General features: G+C 43.0%; 1 long non-coding RNA gene across 1 annotated transcript in view; it reads right to left on the reverse strand.

Moving 5' to 3' along the window:
• Positions 1 to 9,122, reverse strand: part of LOC142600471 (uncharacterized) — a 39,012-nt gene extending 29,890 nt beyond the window's left edge. The window contains exons 1-2 of the long non-coding RNA XR_012833969.1: positions 8,980 to 9,122; positions 7,421 to 7,615 (exon numbers count right to left, since the gene is read on the reverse strand). This is a non-coding gene — a long non-coding RNA (uncharacterized LOC142600471). The remainder of the gene's footprint in view (positions 1 to 7,420; positions 7,616 to 8,979) is intronic.
• Positions 9,123 to 17,220: the final 8,098 nt, after the last annotated feature.

Here is a 17,220-nt window from a genome sequence, read left to right on the forward strand (position 1 = left end):
CCCACAGCACTTTCTTTGTCCCCATCCATACTTCAAGCTTCAGTAAACTTTTTTGGAAATGTGAAAACAGTGCAGGAATGGTGGAGAAAGGCTGCTGTGTCAGAGGAGCAGAGGATGAGTATGGTTCTTACACAAAATTATAACATTGATCATTTTGGTACACACTGAAAAAATGTAACTCCAAAGCTTCTGACAAGATTTTTTAAAAGAAAATAAAAGCTATTGACAAATTAGAAAGGTATCTGTTAGCAGAAGTTACTTTTCTTCTTGTCCAGTCCAGTTTAGAAGCATCTAGACTACTCTTAAGCTGCTCTGGCTCACTTCTTGGCATGCCTTTTTTCATTCACAGTGTCTGCTTTGGTTTTGAACTTGTAAGAAACAGAATGAGAAATTCTGGACCTGACTCATGCACATATTCTACCCTTGCCTTCTACATACATGAGGAAGCAAGCATATGTTCAGCAGTAAGCTATATAATAATTCATGTCCTTTCTCACAGGTTCAGGAAATTAGACCACATGTTATTGCGAGTGTCTAGCTTTTCCAATGTTTTGAAAGACTATTTCCATTGCAACTAGCTTATTCAGTTCTACCCTCCACTTCCATTCCATAAAAATTAATTTGCTCTGAGAAAAAGACATACAGGCCATTTTTCCAAATGTTGGTCAAAGTGTCATGGAGCATTGCCTAAAACATGAAAAAATGGAGAGGGTCCAACATAATTCTATAGCCATAACTAATAAGAATGAATATTATTACTTAAAATTAATAGTTGACTTTGGGTGATAAGATACTTCCAGAATTCTCACCGAATTAAACAACATCTTCCGGTTATTGGGTCTCGACATCTATGTAGGCTCAGACTATATTTGGGGAATTTAGCATAGTGACTTTGCAGGAATGGGCAAAAAGGAAGGTTTATGTCTGTAAGACATATAAATTATTAGAGCTAATAAACTGGATCTCACTGGGACCATTCAAGTTACATTTGACGTGCACTATCCACAGAAAAAGGGATCAAAAGAAAGAAAACCATATATCACACATTTTCTTTTGTGTGTTTCTTTTGGGTAAAGCCTGGAAAGTTGCCTCTCTATTTATGGAGAACTACTTGTTCCACTGGGACCTGGATTTGATGGAAACCATTCCATAGCAGCACCATGCAGTGATCTGCTCACCTCGAGACACAGAAGCAGAGGTGGCCCTGTCTCCAAAGAGCCTCCACTTCAGCATCAGAAAGGATACAAAAAAGGGACAGATGGGAACAAAAAGGGATCAAAGAACAAAAGATAATTTTATTTGTTTAATTGGCTGGAGATGTTACCACTTGAGCCAAGACAAGCAGAACCTTGGTGGGTTTTGCTTGTATTCAGTATCAGCAGAGGAGAGCAGCATAACTTCAAGGACTAACTTCTTACAATCTCTGAAGAATTCAGCAAGGCTCTCATCATATTTTACTAGAATATATATTAGAATCCTTAATTCCTCAAAGCAGTGTAAACTGGACTGACTAGATCAAACACATTCACCATAAAATGGATAACATAAATCAATTTTTCCCTTCCCACTACATCCTTACAAGGAAAGTCCTTGCCTTCTAGCCTGGTTTCATTCAATTCAGTCAATATTTGGACCACAGCAAGTGATGCGTAGTCCCTTCTGGTCCCTATGAAGTTTCTTCTTCCCATCCCAAAGACACCTGATTGTGAGTCTGCATCTTGCTTATCTCTGCTACCTCCCAACATGCCTACTGGGCTGGAGGCCCCCCTTACCGAGTGGTTGCTCCTCCCCGTCTGCCATACCCTACCTCTTCTGTGAAACCACCTCCTCCTTTGCACTACTGCACAGATATAAAGGGTAGGAGGACCCATCTTCCTCTCACAAGGGCTGTTGTTGAGCCAACTATGTCTTTTTAAAAAGAAATCTAACCTATAAACTGAGAACAAATAAAACAAACACTGTCTGTCGGACCTTGGCATTATCCTCATTTTCCAGCTGGGAAACAGAAGCTAAGAAAGGGAGATATCCAAGATAATAAAGATTACTGGGAGACCTCTGCCTTCCCAGGTGCCTTTCCTGACTCTCCAAGCCCACTTTGCTGTCTTACACAGCATGCCATAAAAACTTAGATGAGTCCATTTTAAAGTCTTTCATGTGCTGGAATCTCTAGCAGAGCTTACACACCCATCACTCAAAAGGATACTGTTCGTGTGCATATATATATATATGCTGTGTAGGGCATTGGGCTTGATCCATCTAATATACAAGATTCTGTGTCTTAAAAATGTCACAAGCCTGGAGGATGCTTTTCTCCACCTACAGCAATCAACGCTGTTTTGTTTTTCTATTTTCCAAAATACAAACTTAACCAGGGATGGATTTGTTTTGTTCAGGGAAGAGTTTGATTTTTGACTGACTTCACAAGCTTCCCAGATTAACCCTGTGGACTGCTGTATAACTGTCAGACCCCTAAGCTGACTTTTCATTCCAAATCAATGTTTTCTAAACAATTATTTACACATGAACAGGTCACAGAGGCCCCAACAGCAGTATTTTCCTCCCCCCTTCCATATGGAGAATCATTACTCAAAAGGGCAATGTGCCTCAAGGTTTCCAGACTACTCACCAATTCATCTTTACTTTAAGCCATATTATGCATAAGTATTAATGCGCAGCACCAAAGCTGGAGAAAGCCTGTCCAACTCTTCAGAGGAAACAAATTAATTGAATACAATCAGTGAGAACAAAATGCAGAGAAACCCTGAGTGTATGAAGTTCCTGAGCCTCTCCTAAGCTTTTCGATTAACAGAGGTCCAGGTCCAAGCAACAGTAAATAGCAGTTCTGCAAAGCACAGCGGACAGTACCATGTCATTTCATCCTTCTATATGTCAGTTTTCTTAGCCAGAAAGTGAAGATTTACCAGTTGGCCTGAAACACTCAGCTCTCCAATGCTACAGGAGGCTGCCAACAGGGATTAATTCAGGCCTGAAACCAGGCGAGTTGGAGGAAGGGGAGAGGATCACAGGGATGAGTCCACAGAATGGAGGACTGCAGTCAAAGAGGTAGAGGTGCATGTTTCAGGGTGAAGGAACCCACCTCTCTATATGTTTTTTGCTGGATCAAATAACACCTCCATTTTGACTTGTCCTGAGTTCGGACACAAAGCAAAATTTCTTTACAAGAAAGCACAAGTGCTACAAGAGCTGGCTTAGCTCTGTCAACTCCAGCTACCCCACCAGTGTTCTGCCCACCATTTTCTTTGCAGCTTCACTCAAATTATAAATAGCTCTGAACAACAGATCTGACCTTCACCTAGGTTGAGCTTAGTTAGTGGAGGGGCAGGTTACTGCTACTTCAAAGCTAGTGACCTGGACATGACAGTGGGCTGTAGATCAGTTGCAAGGCACAATAATTGGAGCTAACACAAACAAGAGTGAGCAGGCAGCAGGGCCAGGACCCAAGTTCATGACTCTTCTCCCATGGCTCCAATGAGACTACGCAGAACAGGCTGTGCTCAAGCCTTGTACCACCGCTTACATGAAGTTTGACAATAAATAAGAAATTCTGAAGGAATACAGCTGAGTTATAAATACAGATGATTACAGCTAGAAGTCAGATCCTAAAGGAAATGGGCAATAAACTGGAAAATGGGACAGTGAAAAGCCTCAGTGGGAAGTGGTGTTTTTTCCTGTGCCTAATTGCAAACAAGATGATTTGACACAGATCAAACAAAATGTTCTCTCTCCCCACCTCTCACAGTCTTTGAACTGTAGGAAACCCACCAGTCTGAGGTTGAACAAAAAAAAAAATACTTTGAAAGGAGCTATGCGACTGAGAGAGTAGAACAATACGCAATCTTTGGAAGAAGAAATGCTGTATTTAACATCTATTACTTGCCTTTATGCCATCTAAGATGTCAGAACACTGTCTGGGCCTCCTCTTTGCATCTCAGTCACCAGAATTCAGTGCTCAGCAGAACGCCCCGCTGCGAAGCAAGGAGGGTGTCAAGAAGACAGAGTCAAGCTCTTCAAAGTGCTGCATGGTAGGAAGACAAGGCATAAATTGAAACAAGAGAAGTTCAGACTGGCTATAAGGAATTTTTTTTTTCCCCTTTAGGACAATCAGGTTGCCCAGATATTGTGCAGCCTCCTTGGAGGTTTTCAAGGCCCACTGGGATAAAGACCTGAGCAACCTGGTCTCATCTTATGGCTGATCCTGCTTAGAGCAGGACATTGGACTAGATGCCTCCTGAGGTGTTTTCCAACCTGAATTATCTTATGATCCTACCTGCACTGAATATTCACTGATCCTGTATGAGAAAAGAAAGCAACTTTGCATTTGGTAGCAAGGACTCTCTCTTGGTATTGCAATATTTGTGTTCTGGTCCCTTTTGTAATGACCAATTAAGTACCACTACAATTACATTACAATTAAGATTAAACTTAGATGTGTAATACCTCTGTATTAATACCCAAGTTTGACTTCAGTGTGTCAACAAGTAAGTAGTTTCCAGCACAGAAAGGTCTGCTTGCTGTACGCTGCTGTACATACTACACACAGTATGGCATTTTGCTACAGTGACCCGTAAGAAGAAAAAATACGTGCACATGGGAAATTAAGCTTCATCTCCTGCGGCTGGAGCTGTTCAAATATCCAAGGTTCCATCAGACTCTTCCAGCTCAGTGCCATCTTCCCTTGCATTTCTAGGGGATGAGAACATAAGGAAATACCATTCCTTTTACAGCTAAATTGTGCTATTACTCCAACTACTTCTCAGATACTGGTACTGTTTGTTCTCCTAGCAGCAACTTAGAGGAACTTGAACAGTCACATATTGCTACAGAAGAAAAACAAGCTGAAATTATGGTGGAGACCTTAATTATGAACACAGAAGGTGAAGTACGTTTTTCCTCTTTATGTCCAGAATATCCAACACAGCAAGAATTTCTAACCCTTCTCAAGTAATGTCATTGATGCCAGATATTTAGTGCAATGATTTCAGTGAATGTCAAATCTCTCTCAAATATTTGCATGCTTCTTAGCGCCTAAACTGACAAGCTTTAATTTAAGCAGATATAAGTGAAATCTGCCACAGCACATGTTGGTTAAGATATTTAAATGATACAGGCCACAATGAGAAAGACACAGAGCACATGCAATCCTTATTAGAATCAGTGTGGCAGAGGCTCTTCTCATTACTATTACTTAAACAATAAATTAATTAAAAACTCCTCAAAAAGCCCAAACCTAAAACTATTCAAGATGTGTGGGAAAACTGCCACACTCTTGCAATCTGCTCTTCATGGAAAAAATGGCAGTCCTCTCTTTTCATCTGTATTCTCATCTTATTTCTCTTTTCCCTACAGAACCCACATGGAGTATAAATACATAACTAAGCAAATGAGGCAATGGAAAGTGCAGGGATATTAATTCCTGCATCATACCTCTGAGCAAGCTCATGTCAAGAGACGTCAGCAGTGCAGTTAGTGGCAAGTTTAACTAGGGGTTTTAACAAGTTGCTAAAAGAATTCCCCCGTCTGTCTGACATGCGTCCTTAATATACCATACTCTTCTCATACCATACTTTTGTGCTTTGCTCATCCTTTAGAGATATAGTGAGCTTCATGGGACAGACACTATGCCCTTTTTATTTTACTTTTCTCAGGAAAGCACTTGAGGTCAAGCCTGTATCTATCTAGCTACTCTCCCTGCACCAAAGCCTTTTGAACCTATTGGCACATTTCAAGTCAACTTACTAGAGGTGATAGATCAATTTCCACAAATATTGTGAAAGTAAGAAGGCAATACAGGAAATAATTGCAGTGCTCTTAACAAGAGAGACCTCTAAGAACAACTCTGTTATCACATTTATTAGTAACCAAAGAATCCCCAGAGGCAAGGACTTTGAGGAATTTCTCAACCGCTGCCAAACCTTGGAATAGAGCTCACACCTTAGACACAGGATAATTCAGTCACAAGATCCAAAGCCATAGAAAACCAGGCTTTGTATCTGCCGCTCATTAATTCCAGCTATCAGACCCTGATTCTAGACCTGCATTTGGATAGAACTAATTGGTTATCTCCACCTGCCAGTTTAACTCCACAGAGCAAAAAGGACTGGATCTAAGTTTGCAGTTAGGTGCCCACAGTGCCACTTGGATGGCGTGGAGGGGCCTGATGGCAATAAGTGATCTGTCCCTTACCTAACCACTGGGTCCTCCTCTAGTGCACTTACTGAGGCACCTTTAATTCTGCTGAGCATGCCTAGAAACACAACTGCTTTGACTATGTTGGGCCAAACATCTTAGAGCCTTCATACCCCAGAAGCCATTTGGGATTTATGAACTAGGTCCTCTAGTGCTGATGTTCACTTAGCACACGGCTGGCGGAGAGGAGATGCTCCTGTTGAATCTGTCCTGTCCTACAACTGCCAACAGCTCAATTCCTAGGGTTGAGTGAAACTGCACAGACGGGACTCTCTTTTTTGGATCTGGTTACTTTCTGTCCAAGGTGTCTACATCCCAGGTAGCTTTCAGAAATGTTCTCTTGATCTGAAGCCAAGAGAACTGGTATTGGCAGATGATGATAATGATTAACTACAGACACCCTGTTAATGCCTTGCTGAGATGATCAGCCAACAAATTCCCATCCAAAGATAAGTACCTAAGAAAATGGAACATATCTGGAACATGTCAATCTCTCTCCACCAACTGAACAGGCAGCCTAGACCATCAAATCTCTACCTGTTACACAGGTACCTTCACAATCTGTCCTTCAGACTCCTAAATATCTAACTCGCTTCTGAAATCCTTTGAACTTGAAATGGTTTTATTTTTAATAAACAATCCAGACGAACTTGTCAGATTCATATTTCAGACTCTATAAATAAAGTTCACATCTCTACATTATAAATTTAGCACAGAATTTAAAGTCTTACTTTTCAGATGCCAAATCCTTTTAGTAGAAAGCTTTTTAGATAATAGAATCTTTCTTGTATAATGCATTCATAAGTTTCCTTCAGTGATAGGGGTGTAGTTCAAAGATCATTTCAACACTGCTGATAAGTTTCTTAATTAAATTATTGTGTGTAAAAAGGGATAAATAAATACTGGTCACAGTTTAAAGGGAAGCAAAAGTTGGTCACAGAACTTGAAAAGGCTGCCCAATGAAATAAAAATAACAAAACGTTGCATTTTTCTCTCTGGAGAAGAGCATTCGCGAATGGCTAGTGTGATCTGTCTCCCTCCCAAGAGGTGGACTGGAAACCCTGGGCTGAGCTTTCATGAAATACGGGGTCAATCAAGAGTGTTTTGTAAGGTGGAGAATGAGATTTACAGCAACATAACCGGTTGGCCAGTTCATCATTACACACTGCACATGTCCTAAATTAGGAAAGCATGAAGCGGGTGGATACATTACACTGTTTCCTGAGAAGCATATTGGATGAGTTGCTCTTGTTCCAGTTCTTTGAGACTCAACACCACATCTCACAGGAATTTGTAAATCATCAGCAGGTGATATTTGTTGGCTGTCATAGCATGGACAGTCAGAGCCAGTTACAACTTTTACCAGGCATTTTCTGTTCGTGTTTTTAAAGTTCTCTTTTCCAGGAAGCTGCAAAACAAATCACAAACCAACACTTAAAGTAGCACAGCACAAACCAAAATTCCAGAGATAAGAGACATGCTGATAACATAGTCTTTGACATTTGCTTGGGAGCATTGCTGAGTTAAATATCAGTCCTTTACCAGATTAATAAATGTATGTCTGCTCTCTCTCTCTATTCACCTATGTAGCCCATGTCAGTGCAGTATCTGAACACCCCTGAAACACCAGTGAAATTATCCTCATAGCATCCCTTTGAGGTAGCAAAACACAGCTTAACAGACTTGTCTGAGGTCAGATGGGAAATATGCAGCCGAGAAAGGCCCCCAGAATTCTGGTTCCTCATAACCATAGCAGAAGCACCTATGTTATAGGGTCCCCCATGTATCTGGTACATAAGAGGCTGTTACTGATTGCCTCTGTGCTGACTGAGGAGGGAATGAGATTTGCATCCAAGACAACTATGTTGGACATCAGGGAAATCTAACTGCAGAGAAATCAGGTACAGGGACAGGATATTTACAGCAATGCTGTGGCATGTCTTTCATACAGTTTTTTTCAAAAAAGGCTGCTAAGTAATTCTTGGGAGTGGATCTTTTGAAAGATTGAACTGGCCTGTTGTGTTCTATACTGCAGACATGCCAGCCTAGGATATTACCTAGTTTGTTGTGCTATCTTTAGCTTTGCAGTGCATATCAGAACATGAGTGGTAGACAAGTAATGGTGACCTTTATTATCACCACAGTAACATAGGGATGGGTCTAATTCTAGTATATAAGATATACACAATAATATATTTCATCAAGTTATTAAAACAAATCAAGCAGCTACAAAGGACCAGGACCAGGCTCTCTCAGCAATGTCAAGCCACAGTAAGTGGAGTGTGAGGGAACATCTCCATATAAAGAGACTAGGGCTTTGGCGTGGACTATAGGTAGCATGTAAGGTGTGCTGAAAATTAAAGCAACTTTCAGGAATTCTCTCAGCAGTCAATCAGTAGACAAACCACAAGGTGAAAAAGCAAATGAAACTGCCACATCTGCATGTGAGATGTGATCTGTTATGGGTCCAGCCCAACTCCTTGTTTAATTTAACGGAGCACTTCCATCTGACTTCAGGAACTTGGACTGGGCTTCCCCTTTATAAAAAATGACCCAAACTTTGTATTTTATAAGGGGTTGAATTCCTAGGAAATGCCAAGAAGTTTAGCACCCTCCAATGGAGTCTCTTATTACAGCACATTTGCCTGGGATTTCTGAACATCTGTAAGGCTGGACACCCAAAGTCATGGACAAATAGGGACTGCACACATGCAACAAGTCAGATGCAGCCAGAGTGTACACAACTTACTGAACGTACACCCAGCAACTCACAATGCATAAGAACTAAAATGCAGGCATCACATTTCTGAGCTGGACCTTCCAGTCAAATCTGTATCTGTGTGTTTATTCTTGACTCACGTGACCCAGCCATAATTTTGCAATGCATCTTCCTCCCCTTCCTTGTTTGGATGGAGTTTGCCTCTGCCCTGTTTATAGAGATAAAATAGTAACAGTGAAACAGTTGACATAAAGCATGTGTTCTGAATTATTTATGTACTTTCTGATGGCTTTTTTTCTTGGTTTGGCTTTTTTTTTTTCCAAATGGAACAGTAGAAGTTAAAAAAAAAAAAAAAAGAAAAAAAGGACAGAAATACCAAACACACCTGCCTAGCTATGCAGCAGAAACGGTCTTGAGGATATAGTAACAAATATAGCCCAGTGTAAAACTAGGGTTTACATTTTGTGGAGAAAATACATGTTACATCACATATGGGTATGTGAGTTTCCCATGGATTAAGCAAACTTCACTGTATGCTGCAGGTCAAAAAATATGTATGTGCGTGTGTAGAGACACAGATATCTATCTCTTTCTGCCATTTCTAACAGCATGCAGAGCTGCAGTTCATAGCAGGATCTGGCACTGAGGAACCAACACGTGCATGTGAATGTGGCCCAGCAGAGATGGATACATTTGTTTGTAGACTTCTACTGCATCAGGGGTGGAATATGCAGTTCATTTCTTCTCTTTTGGCTAATTTGGGGAAGGCTTAAGCCACTAAGCCCTAGCAGGATACTACCCGACAGAGCATTCCTGACCCAAGCCACGAAATCCTCTGGGTAGCTAAGCTGCATGAATATACCTGGGAGTTTCCACAGCCCAGCTCACCGCACTATAGGATCACAACTATGATAACATCATCTTCATTATTCTCTATGGAGAAAGCTAAACTGAAAGCTTTTCAGACCTACAGGCCTCACTTTTCATAGGAGACACCATTTATCTGTGGTCATAGTATGCTGCATTTATCTGAAGATTATGTTCAGCTGTTCCCTTTCCAAACCTTTTGATTCAAGTGCCGGAAGATGTTCATTAGCCTGTCAAGGATAAAATGAACACAGGGGAATCTTGGAAAGACATCAAGAAGAGAGGAACCTGGATCACAATAATGAGATATCAAGTGTGGATAAAGATCCAAACTTATCTAGGGCCTGGGGTTTATAGTTGGCCCCTTTCTGTCCACAACATCAATGTATACAAAAAACTCTAAATTTTTAGACAAGCAACTGTGACATTGGCCATTGAGGAATTCATGCTGGTTTTGGTAAATGCTGGGAAAATTGGCCTTTTTGGCATGGAGTTATTACTTTTGTCTCTGGGAAGCAAAGAAAGAAAAATAGATCAGTAACTACAGCTTGAGAGAGAGGTTTACATAGCCCATATAAATGAAAATTTTGGCCAGACTTCTTTTATTTCCCACTGTTTCATCTTCATACTGTCTTTTCAGCTTTACATTAAAGATGGTTCTTACCACAGAAATTGGACTCAAATCCAAGGCTAGATGTGGAATATCCTCCACCTGGGTCAGCCCCTTTTAACCCCATGCCTTCCTGTTACAGTGCTTAAGCCCTGGTTCAGAACCAGCCACAGCTTCCAAGTTGTCCTCTTTAAAAAAAAAATTAAATCTCTTTCTAAACTTGCTGCCTATAAAGTATTCCTTAGCTTCCATTTACCCTGGCTGCCCACAAGCCAGCCCACGATCATGTCAAGAGAACCTGTCCTTTAGCTCCATACTTTCTGCCTTCTGGAGTTACTATGTGTTGTTCAGGAAACAAAAGCAAACACTAGTTTTCTAGCGTGACATGACCTCGTAAGTCTCTTACAAGCCCATCTCCTCCCCTTTTTCCCTGTAAGGCCAGAAACCTGTTGCTACAGATTTTTGGTACTCAAGGCTGGAGTCGACTATTAGATTGGTGAGGGGGCCACACAGCAACACAGCTGCTCACATGGCAAGTGCTAATGGGGGGGCTACCAGCATCTCTGTCCCTACCTTGATAAACACAGCTGTCCAGACATTGAAACTAGTTGTAGATCTCCCCTTTGCTCCCATGATGAGCAGATCCAGACCACTGACTCAAAATCTCCATGCTCTGGGATCCCTTTCCTATTTTTACACAGACAATTTCAAAATCTGGTAGCTTGGAAACTCCCAGGGCTCAATACAAATGACTTTAAGTCTCAGTGGAAAACGGATTCTTCCGTTTCAATAACATACGGTTTGTTTAGAGAGCTGGCAATTGAGAGGAGACTGAACCAAGGTTCCTGCCAAGCCTGGGCCTCACACCACAGTGACTGGGACAGTAAGGATTTGTTTTTTCCCACAGTGGTGGAATTGAGACATCATTTGTGTAGATATGTTTCCCCATGTTTTAAAATATTGCTGTTAAAGGATGCCCCCCACACTTCAGGAAACTGAGACAGCCCCTTTGTCTAGTCACCTGCTCTGGAAAACTCTGGTCAGGTCATGTACCTCCAGCAATCTCTTGGTTCTGATACCCATGCTGGCCTTCAAAACACAAAACAAAGCTCTCCTAATAGAGGTATGTAAAGGAGAACCTCAATAAAACATTAAATAGGTAAAAAAAACCCAAACATTTCTTCTCCTTCGGTTAGCACCTGGAAGTCTATCCACTAGTTTCATCCATCCTCACGCATAAGCCCTGCACTTGTAACAGTCCATTGCTGTCTCGGAGACCTTCTCAGCTTGCTGGAGGTTTATGCTAAATATTCATCTAACCTCAGCCCCCTTCAACCATCAATACCTTTAAACACCTTTCTGACTTGCTAACTGCAGGGAAAGGGGGCTTTTTACTTGTCATCCCCAGCCCAGCAAACACCATCCTTGATAATCGCATGAGCCCAACACCATACAAGTCTCTAGTCTTATAGGCAGTGGCTGCTCTTGCAGCCCTACAGGAACTAAATGTGTTCCCTCTCTCCTCAGGTGAAAATGCCAGCACCACAAAGAGCCTACCTCCCCACACCACTCAGGAGTCAGCACAGCAATCAGCAAGAGTCAAAAGCTTTCTACAGAGCCCCAGAGCCAGGACTGCCACTAGGATTTAACAGTGTACAACACAGGCAGATGTGGCCACAGACATACAGCTGCTGCCAAGCTGGTTGCATTTTGGGTGCAACTGGGTCTCAAGCTGGCCAACACTTTGAGGTGGTCTTCTCATACCTTTTCCTTAACGGGAGCAGCCGAAGCATGCCAAAGGGGTAAGGATCTGCACAGATGCAATCTAGGCTACTCAAAACAGAGAAAACACAGATCTTTGAACAGAAAAAATACCAATCTCCTCCACTCCTTGCTCACTGCATCTTCCTGCCTGCTGTGTGTTCACGTGCCAGAGAGCTCCCAATCCTTATAGAATTATAGAATGGTTTGGGTTGGAAGGGACCTCAAAGATCATCTAGTTCCAACCCCCTGCCATGGGCAGGGACACCCTCCACTAGACCACATTGCCCAAAGCCCCATCCAACCTGGTCTTGAACACTTCCAGGGAGGGGGCATCCACAGCTTCTCTGGGCAACCTGTTCCAGTGCCTCACCACTCTAACAGTAAAGAATTTCTTTCTAACATCTAATCTAAATCGACCCTCCTTCAGCTTAAATGCATTACCCCTTGTCCTACCCTTCTCTCAGTCCAACAGTTTCCAGTGTGCTCTGCTCAGCTCCAAGCCCTGCACCATTCCTGATGGCTCCCAGGAGACCCTCTATGAAGGCCATGTGGGGATGTCATGGCCCAGTGCCACGCTCAGGAGTCTCCCTGGAGCTCTGTTTGGGGTTGGGGTGTTGGGGAGAATGGGATGTCCCACACCACCCTCTGTAAAAGCTCTTCTGTCCTCCCCATAGTCCTCTGAGAAGCAGCAGTTTTCTCCTCTCTTCAGAACTGAAGCAGGCAGAATAAAACAGCCTTCCTCTTTGCTGCTCACCCACAGCTTTTATAACAAAACAGAACATGCACTAGCTGCAAACAAACAAAATAAAGTAGGTACCTCCCTTCACAGCGAATTATACAGCTTTCCCTGGCATATTTTTCCACTCTAAAACCATCCAGAGAATGAAAGCTGTAAGTGGGCATCATCAGGAGGCTGGGGACAAGTACCAGAACAAGTTCCACCATAAATCACTTGTGTAGCCACAGATACACATACAATGATGAGGACGCAGAAATGCCCATGAGGAAATCAACCATTTTGTCATCAGAGCAGGGCTTGAATATTGTGCAGTAAATAAGGCTAGGGGCCACACACTGAGCAGTAAGGAGAAAACCAAATATTAAGTTGCTGCTCAGTAATTGAGCACAGCCCATTCTGTGCACGAAATAAGGCAGGGATGAAAGAGGAGGAAAATAGCAGAAGCATAGGTAATTAAGGCTACAGCAGAAAAACAGAGTCACAAGGGGACTAACTGAGGTTACTAGGGGTAACCAGAGTTCTGGCATTCCCTGACTTGGAAGTTTCACACACATGTGTGTATGAGTGCATGTATGTACGTATGCTGTGCACATTTGATTACCCCATGCACAGGTAATCCACACAAAATCAGTGGCTGAGTCCTTCGAGAGGCTTCTACAGGGAAGGGAACTGAGGTTGGAGAAACAAGTGTCAGAGCTCCAGCAGCCAAAAGCTATGCAGAACATCAGAGTAAATGTTTCCTTATACTGCTCGTACACATATATAATTCCCACAACTGCAGAATTTAGGCAGGTAGGGGGGCAATTACAGTCAAGTTGCAGATAACCTGCCAGAAAACAGCAGCCTTGCCTTTGCAGCTCTGAAGGCATCCTTTAACTAATTTCGTTTTTAATGTGTATGCATTTGGCTTCAATGTGAGCAATGGCTGGAGTAGGAAAAATTCACGATACCTAACTTCTAGTGATAATCTTTCATGGGAAGCTAGACACCTACATTTATATCTTTAAAAAAACTCCTCCAGAATGCTGTTTGCCTGCAGATCACGCAGCTCAGCTGGCTTTGACAAAAATCAGTTATTCCAATTTCTGGGACAGGCTAGGAAGAGAGTTAGTGTAGTTATTCTTCCCCAAGGCAAGACCTGGGTGGAGCTGGAAGAAATGACAGCAGACAGTGAATGGGAAGCAGAGGTAGCCCAGGGAGGAGAGGCGGCAGAAGCAAGTACTGAAGCAGCAGCTGGGATGAGAGGGGAAGTGGTCAGTTTGAGGGGAGAAGAGAAAATAGAGAGGTAATGCTGTTCTCTCTAGGCACTTTATTGCACATCAGAAAAAGGAGCATGGAAAAGGGAAATCGGAAGGCAGCCCTTGCTCCTCTGATTTTTGCCAGCCTGGGAAGCCTTGTTCTGCTCATTCAGTCTATAGTCCAGCAAGAGAAGAGGGAATCATCCTGGCCATTTATTTGCGCCACCAGCCACCCCTCTTCTGAAAATCACCAAAGTGGCCAGAAATTTTCCCACTGGTTTGGACCTAAGGGGGGTCAGAAAACCGATTGCTAATCTCTAACATGTGTTGTCTCAGTAGCTGCAATGGGGTGAGGCACAGGGGTTTTAATTTCTGCTTTACATCCTTCCTGCCAACGTCCAGCACGCCTCTCCCTTCATCGCACAGCTTTGCTACCTCCACTCCTACCATTTTCCGCCTTCTGTTTCCAAAAGACCGCTGCAGGGCCAGGGAAGGTGGTGAAGCGCCGTGCGGGAACAAAACCCAGACATGGCCACTTAAAACAAATATTACTTTCCAACTGAAAGACTTTTAAAGTTTTTTTTCCCAGTTTATTTTTAGAACAATGGTAAAACATACAAATCCTGGAGGCCTCAAGCACTTTCCTGCTGTGCTAGTGACTTAATTTATTTCTTTAATTTGTTAAAACCTCACCAAAAAAAATGTTATTCTTTGGAGACTTCGCTAGCCCAAGTTTTGCATGTATTATTTGCTGCAAAAGATTAATGAGGTAGCAGAGGCAATTTTTAATGGATTCCCTTGGTTTTCTCTCACTCTCCCTCACTTTTTCTTCTTTTTTTATTTTCAACTCACACGGCAGTCCAGGTCCGTGAATCTACTAAATGCTCTCCACAGACAGGATACAGGGTGCAGGAAGAAAGTAATGAAATTAAAAAGCCTCTTTCACAACTTCTCCCCTTCTCTTTCACCACCCAGAGATACCACGTTAACCACTGTGCTGCACAACCTCCCACAGATCAAACGCCTCCGCAGCCCCCGTCCTTTGCAACGCTCCGAGGGAACAGACGGAGCCGAACACCCTGAGTTTACAGGAAGGCTGCGTGTGTGACAACAGCTAATCCTACGCATAGTTCAGAGGTGCTGTCAGCTAGCCAGGTGATGCACTGAGGCCCTTCTCTTGGCTCGGTTAGAAATCTGCTGACACTCCCAGAGACTCTCGGGGAGTGTTTTGGAGCTCGGCCGCAGAAGCCTTCCCATTGACCTACTCCTCTTACGGGAACTGAGCGCTGCCTGGGGTGTTGCAGCAATGCAGGCTTTGGTGGTGACGGCTAAGAATCAAATCTGTTTCTCTTTCTTCACCCAGAATAACCAGGCTATTTGTCAAGACGATGCACTATGCTTAGAGGTGTGTAAATCCTTTCTCCTCTCTCGGCCCACATGGCAGCCTCTATTCCAGCAGAGCTCTGCGGGGAACATTTTGCCCAACAGGAGGTGAAATGGAGAGAGAAACGAGGAAAACAAAAAGTGAGGGAGCACAGGGAGAGTGGATTAAGATGCTGGGGTCAGGGCAGAGACAGAGGTGACAAGTTTCTTGTGATAGCTTTAGAGACAGAGTAGGTCTGTGATGGGGTAAGGGTATGTAAAAGGGAAAAGAAATCACGACTGCCTGCTGCAGAAGTGAGGAAAAGGAAGGTGCAAGTCTCGAGAGGCAGCCAACAGAGGCCTCTGATCCTTCTCCACATGCAAGGGTGATTTTTTAACTTGAAAGAAAACTGTGCGCAACCACTCTTCTAGCTTGCCTCCCTGCCTTTGGGGAAGTTTGCTTATCGCTTTAAGGGCTGGAGACTCTCCTATTTGCAGGACTGAACTACGAAAGCCCTGCAGCATGACTAAGACCAGGCCACTATCCTGGTTTTGGCTGCGATAGAATTAAATTTTCTTTCTAGTAGTTGGTATAGTGCTGTGCTTTGGATTTAGCATGAGAATAACGTTGATAACACATTCATGTTTTCAGCCTCCCATGCACTGCCAGGTGCACAAGAAGCTGGAAGAGCACAGCCAGGACGGCTGGCCCCGACTGGCCAAAGGGATATTCCCTAGCATATAACGTCATGCTCCGGATATAACCGGGGAAGCCAGCTGGAAGGTGGGATCGCTGCTCGGAAATAGACTGGGCATCAGATTGTTTTATTTTCCTTTAGCATCTGGTGAGCAATTGCATTTGTGCATCACTTTTATTATTGTTATTATTATTGTTGTTATTACTGTTAGTCTCTTCCTTTGTTATCCTATTAAACTGTCTTTATCTCAGCCCAGGACTCTTTTTTCCCATTCTCTTCCCCATCCTCCTGATGGGGAAGAGTGAGCGAGCGGCCGTGTGGTGCCCAGCTGCCAGCTATGGTTAAACCACGACAGTCCTTTTTGGTGCCCAGCATGGGGCACAAAGGGTTCCATATAACGACAGATCTGACCAGAGCATGTTAAAACAAATTTGTTATAAGCATTTATTATATTAGTTTAATCGTCACTGGCCCACTGGTCACAACGTTGTTTTTATTTGTTCACAGAGTTGTTCTCAGAGTTGTGTCATGTAACACCTTATATTCAGCGGCAGCTGAATCTGTATATAGTGGCAGTGGAGCAACAGCAATGGTTTCATCTCCATACTTTGGGAGCCATCTGTCAGAAGCTATCAATAATTATACCTTTTACTTTTTCTCCTCAGAGATCCAATATGTGGGGGAGACACCTTTCTTCACCTTCCCCTTCTTCTCCAGGCTAATTACAATAGCTCTTGAGAATGTTGAATATCCTTGGGATGTTCAGACCAGCATGTTTCTATTGCTAGGTCTCCTGAACATGGTTCATGTCTTGTTTAGGGTTAAACAACTATTTAAGAATAGCACTCAGAGATCAACCCTTGTGACAGGCATCGCAGCTACACAAACCCCAGTGACATGCACTGTGGCTACTCAAACTCTGGTGATAAGCACTGCAGTTGAACCAGAGAACCAACCCATACTGATGTCAGTCACCCCTACACACAAGAAGAAATAGACATGAAAGTCAACTCATT

The sequence above is a fragment of the Balearica regulorum genome, chromosome 2 (assembly GCF_011004875.1).
Source record: "Balearica regulorum gibbericeps isolate bBalReg1 chromosome 2, bBalReg1.pri, whole genome shotgun sequence".
Lineage (NCBI taxonomy): Eukaryota > Metazoa > Chordata > Aves > Gruiformes > Gruidae > Balearica > Balearica regulorum.